At 35.6% G+C, this 14,459-nt stretch overlaps 1 long non-coding RNA gene across 2 annotated transcripts; it reads left to right on the top strand.

The window, feature by feature from the left end:
• The first annotated feature begins 1,997 nt into the window (after positions 1-1,997).
• Positions 1,998-14,165, top strand: LOC143685131 (uncharacterized). Of its 2 annotated transcripts, none has more exons than XR_013176390.1 (3): positions 1,998-2,224; positions 11,865-11,984; positions 13,745-14,165. It is a non-coding gene; the product is annotated as an uncharacterized LOC143685131 (long non-coding RNA). The 2 variants fall into 2 exon arrangements; XR_013176395.1 differs by having other exon boundaries at positions 1,998-2,228.
• The last annotated feature ends 294 nt before the right edge of the window (positions 14,166-14,459 follow it).

Below are 14,459 nucleotides of genomic sequence, written 5' to 3'. Positions count from 1 at the left end.
GATAAGGATAATTCAGGTGCTTGCCTTGAAAATATAGGGTGATTATAAGCCTCTATTTAGTGTGACAGTTCTTGGGACTGTTCACCCAAGCCAAAGAGCCCTCTAATAATACCTGGGTGCTGAAATCCACCCAACTTGAAAAAATAAGTCAAAGAATGGTAAACAGATAAGGGGACAAAATGCCACCTTGTTACTGGAAATGGATACTAGAGGCAGGGTTGCAGAACAGGCTTATATTTGTGCTCAAGTAGACTTCCGAATAGAAAACTCCAAAATTACAGACTTACCCACCCAGCAGCCCTTGATCAGAGCAGGTCACTCCCCAGAAGTAAAGCGTTGGGAGGAGTAGGCACCTACAAAATGGGAAGCATGAAGGATTGTAGTGGAGAATCCATGCTCTCTGCAAGAAACCTGGTCTCCGAAAGTTTAGGGGGAGGAAGTGATGAGAGAATGTGCCTGTCTGGGCCCAAGCACTACTGGACCAGAGCAGAGGTCCTGAAACATCTGTGGATTTTTGAGAGAGAACTACATTGTGAAGGGGTAGAGGGGAAAGTTGTTCCTGATGGAGGCTTCTCCCAAGAAAAAGAGATGGGGAGGGAGGGAGCTAATCTGTCCAGTTTCCCCTCTGTAACTCAGATAATTCACCTCAGAGGCCAGGAGTGTCATGCTAAATGATGACCTTCCGCTAGAAGAGGGAGGAAGGCACCAACTTTGCCCCTCTACATGGCCTAGCTTATGTCCATCTTAACTCACTGAGCTTTACCATTAAACTTTTGGTCAATTAGGGATGTGGCTGTCCCCGCAGGAAGAAGCTCAGGTCTACAGGGAAGTCCTGTTCTCACTTTCATCAGGTCCCAACCCCAGGAACGAAACTCTGCTTCTTTGTGTATTTTCTTGAGACTGCTGATAGGCAATTGAGTGCCTCCAGAAGTGCCTTAGAAGAGTTAATTAATTAAGATGACCCTAAGGGCATTCAGTTCCCAAGGCTGAAAATTTGCTGCTTTATATCCCATCCTAAATTATGTCCAGTCAGCATATCGAGGTTCTGCAATAAAAATACATGAATAAAATGGGGATGGATACTACCCTGAATTTGATTAAAACTTCTCCCTTAATCAAATTCTAAGAAAGAAATGAAAAGTTCAAAGATTAGCTTCCTTGCTTATTAAAGAGGAAAAATCATTCTCTCCAATTTAATATTCTGCTCATGTCAGCTAAAGTGATTATTATAGAGCCTTTAACCTGTAATAAAGGCTCTGCTTCCTGCAGAACTCTCCAGAACAACGTAGCAGGCAAAACACCTCACACAGCACTCACTCCCTGGCAGTGCCAACGCCCAGCATTTCTTGATTGGTCTTCTTGTTACAGGTCCAAGTACTTTTTCATTTTTTGTCTCTCCTGACCCTTCTCAACTCCCAGTAGGAGCTGGACAATTAATTTGCTTACCCTAGCTGAGCCTCGCGGTCTATTTTTTTGTCCTGAGTCCCAGGTGGACATTAACCAGAACTTCTCAGTACTGCTTACAAGACTAAGATAACAGAATAGCATCAAGAACAATGTGGTCCAGTGAATCAGCGTCTTCCTCCTCAAAAAAGAAAATTTAACATACCTGAACGGTCAGCTGAAAAAAGAGTCATGAGGACCCTGCATGTAATAACCTGCACGTCAATATCCAGACCTAATCCCTGACGCTGGCACAACAAGGCATGCTGGGGACAGCACGAGATTGAGAAATGTGCCCGCGCCCTCCTCACAGAGATGTAACATCATCACTGACCTGAAAAAAATAAATCATGTAGCCATTGCTTAGTTTTTGATCCTTACCCCCTTTCCTTTACCTATAGAAACCCTAACTCACATCCCCACTTTGAACTCGTTTTGGGAAGATTCCTCTAGTTCCTCGCGAAGTACATTTGCAATAAATTGTCTTCACGCTGAGAGATGTTCGCCCTTTGTAACTCCGGGTCTGGCGGGCCCTTTATTAGAAAGAGCTGGTATCAATTTGGCATTTCTGCCAGGCCCCACATGCTGCTCTGAGATGCAGCCCTCATTCATGTCTTGAAAGCCGCAGGGCTTTCCTGGATCCCTCACGCCGCGCTCAGCAGCTGCCAGGAGATTTTCCTGGAGGACTGAGGCAGGAAGTTCCGGTGAGCTTCTACCATCAGCCGACGCAAGGCACACTTGGATGATGGTGATTTCAAAGTTAGGACTTTCCCTGTGCTAAGTAAGTGCGTATTTTCTCGTCTAATACGTATTTACTTTCATTTTATCCGTCTGTGCTGTATTTGCTTTCACTTTGTCCGTCTACTTTTGCCAAGGAGACTGTTGAATTGGTGCAGGCTCGTAAATGTGGACTCGGTGGATTTGAGCCCCGCCATCTGTGACTCCAGGGTTGTGCCCCACCTCCTTGGTTTCGTATATTGTATTTTTAAATTGGGGAAGCTGTTTATTATTGAGGAGCTCCTTGTTTGCATATTTTGGCTTTGCGGTTTTCTTTTGCTCTTAAATTGGAGAACCTCTTAATTGTAAGGAACTTTGTCTTAATGTTTTGTCTTTGCAATTTTCGTTAATGTTGCCCAGCCATGGGAAATTCTCAGGACATGCTGGCTATGTCTCCTTTAAGTTGTATTTTAGGTAATTGGTCTTAATTTGGTGGGTTCCCCCTTAAAAAACAACAAAAGAAATTATTTTCCTATTATAATGCTGCCTGGCCACGGTATAAATCGGACAACACCAAAAAGTAGCCTAAGATGAGACTTTAAATTTCAATACCATCTTGCAGCTAGTTTTGTTTTATAAAAGAAACCACAAATAAGGTAAGGTATCTTATGTTCGTGCTTTTAAAAAATTATATAGTAATCATAAAACTTTGAAGAAGTGTAAATTCTCCTTAAAATTGCCTATTAGTTTCAAAAATATATGTTTTAAGTATCTGGCATTATTCTCATAAAGCTGATTTTGATGGTAATTGTATGTTGTGATATGTTTGCCTAAAGATAGTTTCCAAAATTATTTTTGTAACTTTAGTATATAAAGTAAAAAAGATGTGTTTCTATTAAGGAAAAAATAGACTAGCTTTTTACTAAAATAAAATGACTGGTTGTTACAGAGTGAGAAAGAAAAAATTGTCAGAAAAAACTGAATAGGTATAGTAAGGCACAAAAGGGTCACAGAAAAGGAAATTATGGTCAAAGCTGGGAAAAGATTTAATGGGTCTATCTAAAAAATATTTTAAAGCTTTGATATCAAATAATATACTGATGCAAAACTAAAATTTAATTTTTTCTCTGTTAAAGTGGCAAAGTTTTCTTAAATTATTGGTCTGTTTTTAGTAAAAAGTTATGAACTATATTTTCTGGGTAATCAGTGTAAAAAAAAGTAGAAAATCTGTGTTTTATCAGACTAATTTCTTATACTTTATGTTGAGTTTATCATGTTTCTAGTTATTTAAGAAAAATAAGTCCTCTCACTTTTAAAAGAGCTGAGTCTTTTCCTTAACTTTCATTAAACAGAAAACCAAATATTGTTTCAAACCTACAGTTTTTAACAATTTGTTTTCTCAAGGTTAGACCCTGAAAGGTACCTTTTTATCCCAGTTACAGATGTGTTATTTTACCTTGTGAAAAAATGAAGTGCTAAAAACAGTTACGTGCATTTGCTATGTCTTATTAAGAATAAGAAGAAAAACTACAAGGGGAAATTAATAGCTGGAAACTATGCCCAGCTAAGCTTAGCAGTCTGCTTTTTGTAGGAAGTCCCAGAAGGAATTAGCCGGACCTTTTCAGTTCTGCTACTAGAATGAGATAACAGAATAGCATCAAGAACACCCTGTGGCCCAGTGAATCAGTGTCTTCCTCCTTAGAAGACCAAAATTAACATTTTGAAAAACTGCTTATTTTGTTACTAGGTAAGAGTAAAACTCAAAAGTTTTCCTTGAGTTTTAGAAAAGCAGAGATCTCTACATCATCCCTTTGCCAAAATGTGCTAATGTCTCCTACACATCAAGAATTTACCTTTTCTTGCTTTCTGGGAAGTTCTGAGCATTAAGTATGCTAAGAAAATAAATGACCATTTTTTGGGTCATGTTTAGAGAAACTTGGTAATGCTGTCCTCAGGGACTATGCCATGTAATGAGACCCATTTAATTTTAAAATAATGCTTCATGAATAAGGAAAATCTTTTTATTTATCTAAAACTCTAATAGGAATTCTTCTACTTCTCTAACTTTTGGTGTCAATGTTTTTTTTAAAAAAACTTCTGATATTTAAAAATCAACTGCAAAATCTCCCTTCTCATTAAAAGGAAAAAAGAATGTTTTGGAAATATCTTTCCCTCCTGGCCCTATTATTGGATGGTTCATTTTATTAAGTGCTTTCTCCATAAAAGTAGAAATGAATACCAAAGAACGTATGAAAAATACAAGAAGCAGATAGAAGGAAACAATGCACACTTAGCTCATTACCCAAGAAAAGACACTGTTAACATTTCAATATTTTCATTTATGATTTCCTTTGAGCTTTTATACTTATAAAATTATTTCCTGAGACTGAAAATAGGCCAATTACCCATAAATTAAGTTATTCACTTAATGTAATTCTAAATTGCAAGTCTTTATTATAATGCAGTTCTAATAAAAATCCCTGTGGGTTTCTTTCAGAACTTGATTAACTCACTCTAAATTTCAACCTAAAGTATAAATGGATGAGACCAAGTCAATTTTTTTGAAACAGCAAAGAAAGTAACCTGATAATACATGTTACAATTAAAAATGTATTTATCTTTTGACCAAACAATCCAATCTGGGGAAAATCTCCTAATAAAATTCAATGCTAGTATATAAATATATATGTCAAAGGGTGCTTGGGGGTGTCTGTTTTGTTTTGTTTTGGGACTGCAGGTGCAGAAAGTTGAGTTTCACACTTAATTCACCGAACATTAACTGGCATCACTCACACTGGAAGGACGTCCTCTTGTCTTTTATTATTATGACGATGTGTTTGTTTGCTTCCTTTAGATCCTCAAACCTCATTCATTATTTCTTCCTTCCCCGGTGCACCACATTGTAATTATTCTTTTATTCTTTCAGAAATGGCCCATAAATTGACTTCCTTTCCTTCTTATGACAAAAAATGCAGGCGAGAACAGCACCATGCACATTCCCTTTGGACCCTATATAAAAATTTATCTGGGGTACAGAATATATATACTTATTTTCACAAAGTACTTTGTGAATTAGTTTACATATTACTTGCATTTTTTTTTCAATTTTGCCAGAAGTCCACGAGTTTACCAATTTCCTCTCATTCTCAAAAATACTCAGTATTCACTTTTGCAGAAGCAGTGGGGATAATACCGTGGACCACTGTTGTTTTAATTCCCATATATTTAATAAATAGTGAGTTGGACTATTACTTCATATACTTAATAGTCATTTGATTTTTCACTTTTGAAATTTGAATATGCATGCTCTTGCACATTTTTCCATTTCGGTGTCCTGATTTTTTTCTATTAATTTAGAAGAAGTTCCTTAAACATCTTAGATTTTAATCTCTTTTCAGTTTTATATTTGACAAACGTTTTCCTCCAGTCCATTGTCTATTAACTTTGTCTATCATGTTTTTCATTTAATAGATATCTCAGTTTGATGTAATAAAATTGGCTAGGTTTTCACATTGAGAGTTATAGTATTTATAGTCTTCCTTCTATTAAAAATCTGTCTTCTCCTCATTGATGTAGTATTATCTTTATATTATATCAGGTTTATACATGGCTCTAAATACATGGCTCTGTTTTTCACTCTTTATTGAGTTCCACTCATCTACTTACACCTGAACCAGTAACCCATCTTTTTCATGACAATGACCTTGTACTAAGTCTTATTATCTGTTAGATTTATTCCTTTCTTTTTTTCTTTACTTCTTCAGAAATGATATGGGTAGTTTCAAAACATATTAAGCAAAAATTGATAGAAACAAAAGAAAAAATGTACAAATATACAATCTTATGGGAGACTTTAGTACATATCTACAAAAGAAAATAATATAAGAGGGCAAAATTAGTAAGGTTATATAAGATATGAAAGAAAATTTGCTTTAAAATTGGCTTGATAGACATAGTACATTTAACCCAACAATGGGAGAATATTCATTCTTTTCAAATGCATTTATACCATTCCTTTCAAGTTCACATTAAGAAAAAACAAAAGCAAAAACAGTTCACATGCTGGGCCTCAATCAAATATCAACAAATTTTAAAGAACTGACATCATTCATTCATTGTATAATTTCTGATCATAATGGGATTAAGGAAAAAATTTTAAATACAAAAATATAAATATAAATTAAGCAATATACTTCTAAGAAAACTAGAGGTCAAAGAAGAAATGACAGTGTAAATTAGAAAATATTGAACTGAATGATAATGAAGAGATGGCATATCAAAACTTGTGACATGTAGCTAAAGCAGTGCTAAAGGGAAATTCATAGCCTTCAAGGCATACAATATACATATTGGAGAAGGAAAAAACCTGAAAGTGAATCATTCAATCTTCCATATCAAAGACCTAAAACAAATAAACAAACAAACCCCAGCCAAAAAAACTCAATGAAAGTAGAAAGAATAATAAAGAACAGAAATTGATGAAATACAGAGAAAGCATACAATATGGAAATTCATCAAAGCTAAAAGCTCATTATTTAAAATGATGAAATTGAAAACCTATATAAATATTGATCAGGAAAAAATAGAGAAAGCATACACTACCAATTTCAGCAATGAAAAAGAGAACATTACTTCAGATTCTTTATACCTGAAGCAGATAAACAATGTTACACCAATAAATATGACACTGCAGATAAACTGAACAATTATTTAAAAATTGCAATTTACCAAAATAGATATAAAAGTAGAAAATATGAATAATTTCCTATATCTATTAAAGAGATTAAAGCCATTTTAAAACACATTTACACACACATATACACCTTCTAAACCCACATTGCTTTATAAGTAAATTCTTCCAAATAATTTAGAAAGAGATAATCCAATCTTATGCCAAAATTTAAAGAGAATAGAAAAAGAAGACTGTGTCCAAACCTCTTTTGTTAAACTAGAGCAGTTGTATGTTTACAGAAAAATGATACAGAGAGAACAGAGTTCCCCATATCCCCTCTCACACACATACTAAACTCCTTTTATAACCTTGACTTCAAAATCTTTACAAAAGGACAGTCTTAGAAAAGAAATTTATAGAACAACCTCTGTCACGAGCATATGTATAAAAATACTAACCAGAATAATAGTTACAAATCCTGTTACACTGACATAGGTTAGCACATTATATCAATATGTGTTTTATTCTAAGAATGCCATGTTGGCTTAACATGTAAAAGTCAATGTAGTTCAACTCATTAGCAGAAAAATGAAAAAATATTTATAATCATTCAATAAATGCAGAAAAACCATTTGTTAACGCAATACCAAATTATGATAAAAGCTTTTAATAAACTAGGAATAGAAAAGAACTTCCTTTATTTGATAAAGAATAGCTACCAAAAAAATCCCAAGAAAATATTAAACTTAATGGTGAGACGTTCCTAGCTTTTGCCCTGAAATTGGGAGAGAAAGAGTGCAGTGGTTTGAAGTTGTGCATACCCCAGGAAAACATAATCTTGAATCTTGAATCCATTCCTATAGGTATGAAACCAGTGTATATAGGACTTTTCAGTTAAATTGTGAGCCACCTCTTTGAAGATGAATCTTAATCCTATTACTGGAACACTTTATAAATGGAAGCAAGACAAAGAGAGAAAGTCACAGAAACAAGATGCTGAAATGAAAGAAACCCAGAAGAGAAGGGAGATATCAGCAGATGCCACCATGTGCCTTGCCATGTGGCCGGTAAGCCAGGATTGCTAGCTGCTGGTCTTCAAGAAGAAAGCATTACCTTGATGATACCTTTATTTAGACATTTTCACAACCTCGAAAGTGTGAACTTGTAAGCTAATAAATTTTCATTGTTGAAGGTGAGCCATTTCATGGTATCTGCTTTGTGCAGCTAGGACACTGAAATAAAAAGGATGCACAATATTGAACTTCTCTTCAACATTGCAGAGGAGGTCCTAGCCAGTGCAATAAGGCAAGAAAAAAAAAAAATATATATATATATGGTTATTACAATGAAAGCAAAACTCTCATTATTTGCAAGTGATGAGATTATGTAGAAAATCCAAAATAATTTTCAAATATTTTTAGAATTGATAAGTGAATTTATCAGAGTTGCTAGAATCAAAGCCAATATACAGTTTTATTTGTATATGTCAACAGTAAACAAATAGAAAGTGAATTTTAAAAAAGATTCCATTTATAATAGCATCAGAAAATATCAAGTAGTCAAGAATAAATCTAACGAAGATATGCAAGGCCCCCACATAAAAAAATTACCTAATATTGTTGAGTAAACTTAAGAAAGACAAAAAAGGCATATATCATGTTCATGAGTGAAATCTTCTATAACCTAGGTGGTTCTGAAACTCTAAAACAAAAAGTTAGTCAAATGTTTTAATAACATTTACAACATAATAACTTTAAAAGTTTTTGCATAAAGAAGAAATAGATAAATAGATTCTCCTCAAAACAATACTTTTTCATGTCAAAGGAAAATGTCAGGAAATTAAAAAGGCAGCCTATGCGATGAGACAAAATTTAGAAACCACATATCAGATAAGGGTTTAATATCCAGAATGTATAAAGAGATCCTACAATTCAACAACAAAAAGACAAACAACCCAATTAAAAAGTGGGCAAAAGACATGGATAGACACTTTTCCAAAGAAGAAATACAAATGGCTCAAAAGTAAATAAAAAGATGCTCAACTTCACTAGCTATTAGGGAAATGCAAATCAAAACTACAATGAGATATCATCTCACACCTATTACTAGAATGGCCATTATCAAAAAACAGAAATCTACAAATGCTGGAGAGGATGTGGAGAAATAGGTACACTTATTCATTGTTGGTGGGAATGTAGGATGGTGCAGACACTCTGGAAGGCAGTTTGGAGGTTATTCAGGTAGCTAAGCATAGACTTTACCATATGATCCAGCAATCTCATTACTAGGTATATGCTTGGAAGAACTGAAAGCATGGACATGAATGGACATATGCACACCAATGTTTATAGTGACATTATTCATCATTGCCAAGAGATTAAATAGCCCAAATGTCCAACAATGGGCAAATGGATAAGCGAACTGTAGTATATACATACGAAGGAATATTACACAGCTGTAAGACAGAATAAAGTCATGGCACATGCAGTAGTGGAGATGAACCTTGAGGACATTATGTTCAATGAAATAAGCCAGAAACAAAAGGGCAAATACTGTGTGGTCTCACTAATATAAACTAACTAAAATGACCAAACTCTAAGTTTGTCCATTCATGTCCATGCTCTCAGTTCTTCCAAGCATATACAAGTTATCAAGGGATAGAAAAAGGGTAGAGATTAGGCTTTTGATGCTGAAGAAATGCAAAATGTTCAACAGAAGTGGTTATAAAGATTCAGATATGGATAGCACAATGGTTTAAGATGGTCGTACAATATTGTAAGTATAATAAACAAAATTGAGTGATAGTGTGGTTGAAAGAGAAAGGCTAGGGGGCATGTATGACACCAGAAGGAAAGACAGGGGATAAAAACTGGGATTGTATAACTTAGCAAAACCTAGAGTAGACAATGATGGTGATTAAATGTACAAAATATAAGAGAGTTTTTACAGGGAGAACAAATGAATGTCACCATAGCTAGATGTTAAAAATGAGATGGTATATGGAAAAAATGCAATTAATGCAAACTAGATCTATGGTTAACAGTACATTGTAATGATCTTTCACTGATTGCAACAAAGGCGATATACTAAAGCTAAATGTCAATAACGGGGAAATAAGGGAGCGGTATGGGATTCTTGTTGTTGCTGCTGTTCCTCCCCCCCCCCCCCCCCCCCCCCCGCTTTCCTCTTCTTTCTTTGTGTAAGAAGTGGAAATGTAGTCATATAGATTGTGGTGGTGAATGCATAACTATGCAATTATATGGCAGCCATTGATTGTACACGTAAATGGATTGCATACTATGTGAACAAAACAGTTTAAAAAAAAAACAGAAAGATACAAGTGCTAGAGAAGATGTGGAGAGAGAGAGATGTACTATTTTTTTATAGTTTTTTTATTAATTAAAAAAGAATTAACAAAACAATTAGAAATCATTCCATTCTACATGTACAATCAGTAATTCTTAATAACATCACATAGTTGCATATTCATCATTTCTTAGTACATTTGCATCGATTTAGAAAAAGAAATAAAAAGACAACAGAATAAGAATTAAAACATTAATAGAAAGAAAAAAAAAAAAACCTATACCTCACATGCAGCTTCATTCAGTGTTTTAACATAATTGCATTACAATTGGGTAGTATTGTGCTGTCCATTTCTGAGTTTTTATATCCAGTCCCGTTGTACAGTCTGTATCCCTTCAGCTCCAATTACCCCTTCTCTCTTTTTTTTTAAATTAACGGAAAAAAAGAAATTAACCCAACATTTAGAAATCATAGCATTCTACATATGCAATCAGTAATTCTTAACATCATCACATAGATGCATGATCATCAATTCTTAGTACATTTGCATCGGTTTAGAAGAACAAGCAACATAACCGAAAAAGATATAGAATGTTAATATAGCGACAAAAATAAAAGTAATAATAGTAAAGTCAAAACAAAACAAAACAAAACAAAACAAAAACCAATAGCTCAGATGCAGCTTCATTCAGTGTTTTAACAAGATTACTTTACAATTAGGTATTATTGTGCTGTCCATTTTTGAGTTTTTGTATCTAGTCCTGTTGCACAGTCTGTATCCCTTCAACTCCAATTGCCCATTATCTTACCCTGTTTCTACCTCCTGCTGGACTCTGTTACCAATGACATATTCCAAATTTATTCTCGAATGTCTGTTCACATCAGTGGGACCATACAGTATTTGTCCTTTAGTTTTTGGCTAGACTCACTCAGCATAATGTTCTCTAGGTCCATCCATGTTATTACATGCTTCATAAGTTTATCCTGTCTTAAAGCTGCATAGTATTCCATCGTATGTATATACCACAGTTTGTTTAGCCACTCTTCTGTTGATGGAGATTTCGACTGTTTCCATCTCTTTGCAATTGTAAATAACGCTGCTATAAACATTGGTGTGCAAATGTCCGTTTGTGTCTTTGCCCTTAAGTCCTTTGAGTAGATTCCCAGCAATGGTATTGCTGGGTCGTATGGCAATTCTATATTCAGCTTTTTGAGGAACCGCCAAACTGCCTTCCACAGTGGTTGCACCATTTGACATTCCCACCAACAGTGGATAAGTGTGCCTCTTTCTCCGCATCCTCTCCAACACTTGTCATTTTCTGTTTTGTTGATAATGGCCATTCTGGTGGGTGTGAGATGATATCTCATTGTGGTTTTGATTTGCATTTCTCTAATGGCCAGGGACATTGAGCATCTCTTCATGTGCCTTTTGGCCATTTGTATTTCCTCTTCTGATAGGTGTCTGTTCAAGTCTTTTTCCCATTTTGTAATTGGGTTGGCTGTCTTTTTGTTGTTGAGAGAGATGTACTATTAACTGTTGGTAGGGAAGTAGAACAGTGCCGCCCCTCTGGAGGGCAGCATGGTGGTTCCACAGGAGGCTAAGTAAAGGGTTGTATGATTCTGCAACCCCATTACTATGTATATACCTGGAAGAAGTGAAAGTAAGGACCCAAATAATCATTTTCACACTGTTATTTATGGTGGTATTATTCACAGTTTTCAATAGATGGAGATGGCTTAAGGAGACATCAGCTGATGAATGGAAGGACAAACTGTGGTGCATGCATAAGACAGCATACTGACTGACTGCAGGAAGGAAGTCATGTGGCATACAACCAGGTGAATGGTACGTGAGGCATTATGTTGAGTGAAATAAGCCAGAAACAAAAGGAAAGACACTGCATGGTCTCACTGGTATATACTATGATGAACAGACTCTGATAATTGAATTCAAGAGCCTAGGTTATTGGGGGATGGAACATGGGCAGAGATTGGGCAACTGATGATTACATAGTTCAGAATGTTCATTAAGGCTCATTATAAGGATTCCTAGATTGTAAGCTCTTACGGCAATCACATCTATTCCTGAGTTTTAACTGCTATTTCTAAATTCTGAGATGCTGTGTTTTTTGTCTATAACCTGGTAGTTACCTGGAACTTTGGGTATCTGTGTGATATCTGAGGCTCAGAGTTAATTTTGCAGCTCTGAAAGTCAGCCTTACTTCCATACAGCAACTGTAAAAGAAGCTGAAAAAGAGATCAGACTCCAATTATAGATATTAATGAAATGGACTTGGTTAGGACTAAGGGAAGGCAAAATGCAGGGTAAAGAATGATATTGTCTTTATTTTAGAACTTCATCTTCTGTGTGCGACCAAAGGAAGATATGCTTATTTTGTCCAAAATTTAAATTTTCGGTAGCACACTAATTTAACCTGTCTATTCAGTTTATCTAAATAACCTAATTACATGGAACCTAGAATACAGAATGAGATCTTGTTGTTTTCTATAGGCTAAGGTATTACCACAAAACATTCCAGAGTATTTGAGGCAGAAAAAAAAAGTATTTTCAAAGTCCCCTTGAGGGACTGGGGAAAAATATGGAACTATTAATCTTCCTCACCTGCGGAATTTCTAATATTCTCTCAAGCATTAGGACTCCCAATTTAATAAGTCATACCCTTGATCTTGAGGCTTGCCCTTATGAAACTTACCTTTGCAGTAGTGAAGCTAAGCTTACTTATTGCCATACCTAAGAGTCACTCCCGGAGAACCTCTTTTTTTGCTCAGACGTGGCCTCTCACTCTCTCTCTAAGCCGGCTCTGCAAATAAAATCACTACCCTCTCCCCTACATGGGATATGACTCCCAGGGGTCTAAGTCTCCCTGGCATCCCATGGATGAACTTGGCCCAGGCATCATGGAATTGAGAATGCCTTCTTGACCAAAAGGGGGGAAAGAAATGGAGCAAAATAAAGTTTCATTAGGCTAAAAGATTTCAAGTAGTGTTGAGAAGTCATTCTGGCGGTTATTCTTATGCAAGCTTCAGCAGATAATGCAAATTGCTACATTATTCCAAGCCCCAACCAACAGTATTCCTGAAAACTCTAAAGAATACCCTAGGCTCTATCTAAGACTCTATAAATGTTTTACCTAATAAGTTTATTTTTTTCTTCAGAAACTTTTAAGACCCCCAGATTGTTCCTATGCTAGATTAGTCCTGAAACCTAGAGGTATCCATCTATCCAAGAACATCTACTAATTTCATACCTTTACCCCAGAAGGTCAACTCCCCTTCAAAGAAGTTAAAATTTGTCATTTAACTTCATGAAAAAGTTAAAAATTGTCATTGCCCAGACCATTGAGAGATTGATTAAATGATAGGGAAGAGGTGATTAAATGAGAGGGAGGAAGTATATCAGAAAAATTTGGATTTAACAAATGATTATGACTACTGATATACTATACTATAGATAATTTCCTTTGCATTTCTAGTGTGTTAGAATCATGTTGTAGTTAGGTTCACGTGTCAACTTGGCAAGATGATGGGCCCAGTTGTTCTTTTGCTGTTGATTTACATTTCATCTGTGGCTGATTATATCTGCAGGTGGCTAAGGGCAATGCCTTCCACCGTAAGTGAGGCTTAAAAGGTTAAGTCAGAAGAGAGAGAGAAACGGCTCAGCACAGCTCCAAGGAACTCAGAACAGCCCAGCACAACTCAGCTCAGAGCCGCTCAGACCCAGATGTTTGGAGATACAAAAAGGACACACCCAGGGAAAGCCAATGGAACCCAGATGCCAGGAAAGAAAGCCAGCAGACATTTGCTGTGTGTCTTCTCATGTGACAGAGAAACACAAATGAAGCTAGATGCCTTTCCCCTGAGGGACTAAATAAACCCCTTTATTTAAAGCCATCTCTGATGTGTTGCATTCTGACAGTCTTAGCAAACTAAAACAAATAGCTAGAAAGAAATATTGGAAATTGTTGAGCTATAATCCAGTAGCACTGATTATTGGTAATGATTGTATAGTTATACAGCAAAGAAAAAAAAAACCTTGGCTGCCTGTGTTTGTATGGCTCTACTTCTGGATATTTATTCTGTTCTGCTGACCTATATATCCATTTCTGACAATACCATACTGTCTTAGTTAACTTATCTTTATTGTATGCTTTTAAATTGCATAAAATGTTCTACTAGGTGATAAAGGAGGGTGGGATAAGAGGTATAGGATTTTGGGGGGTTTTCTTTTTTTCTTTTTATTTCGTTTCCTAGCATATGGCAAATGTTCTAAGACTGATCATGGTGATGAATGTACAACCAT

This window comes from Tamandua tetradactyla, chromosome 1 (genome assembly GCF_023851605.1).
Source record: "Tamandua tetradactyla isolate mTamTet1 chromosome 1, mTamTet1.pri, whole genome shotgun sequence".
Taxonomy (NCBI): Eukaryota; Metazoa; Chordata; class Mammalia; order Pilosa; family Myrmecophagidae; genus Tamandua; species Tamandua tetradactyla.
This window is presented reverse-complemented; position numbering and strand designations above follow the sequence as displayed.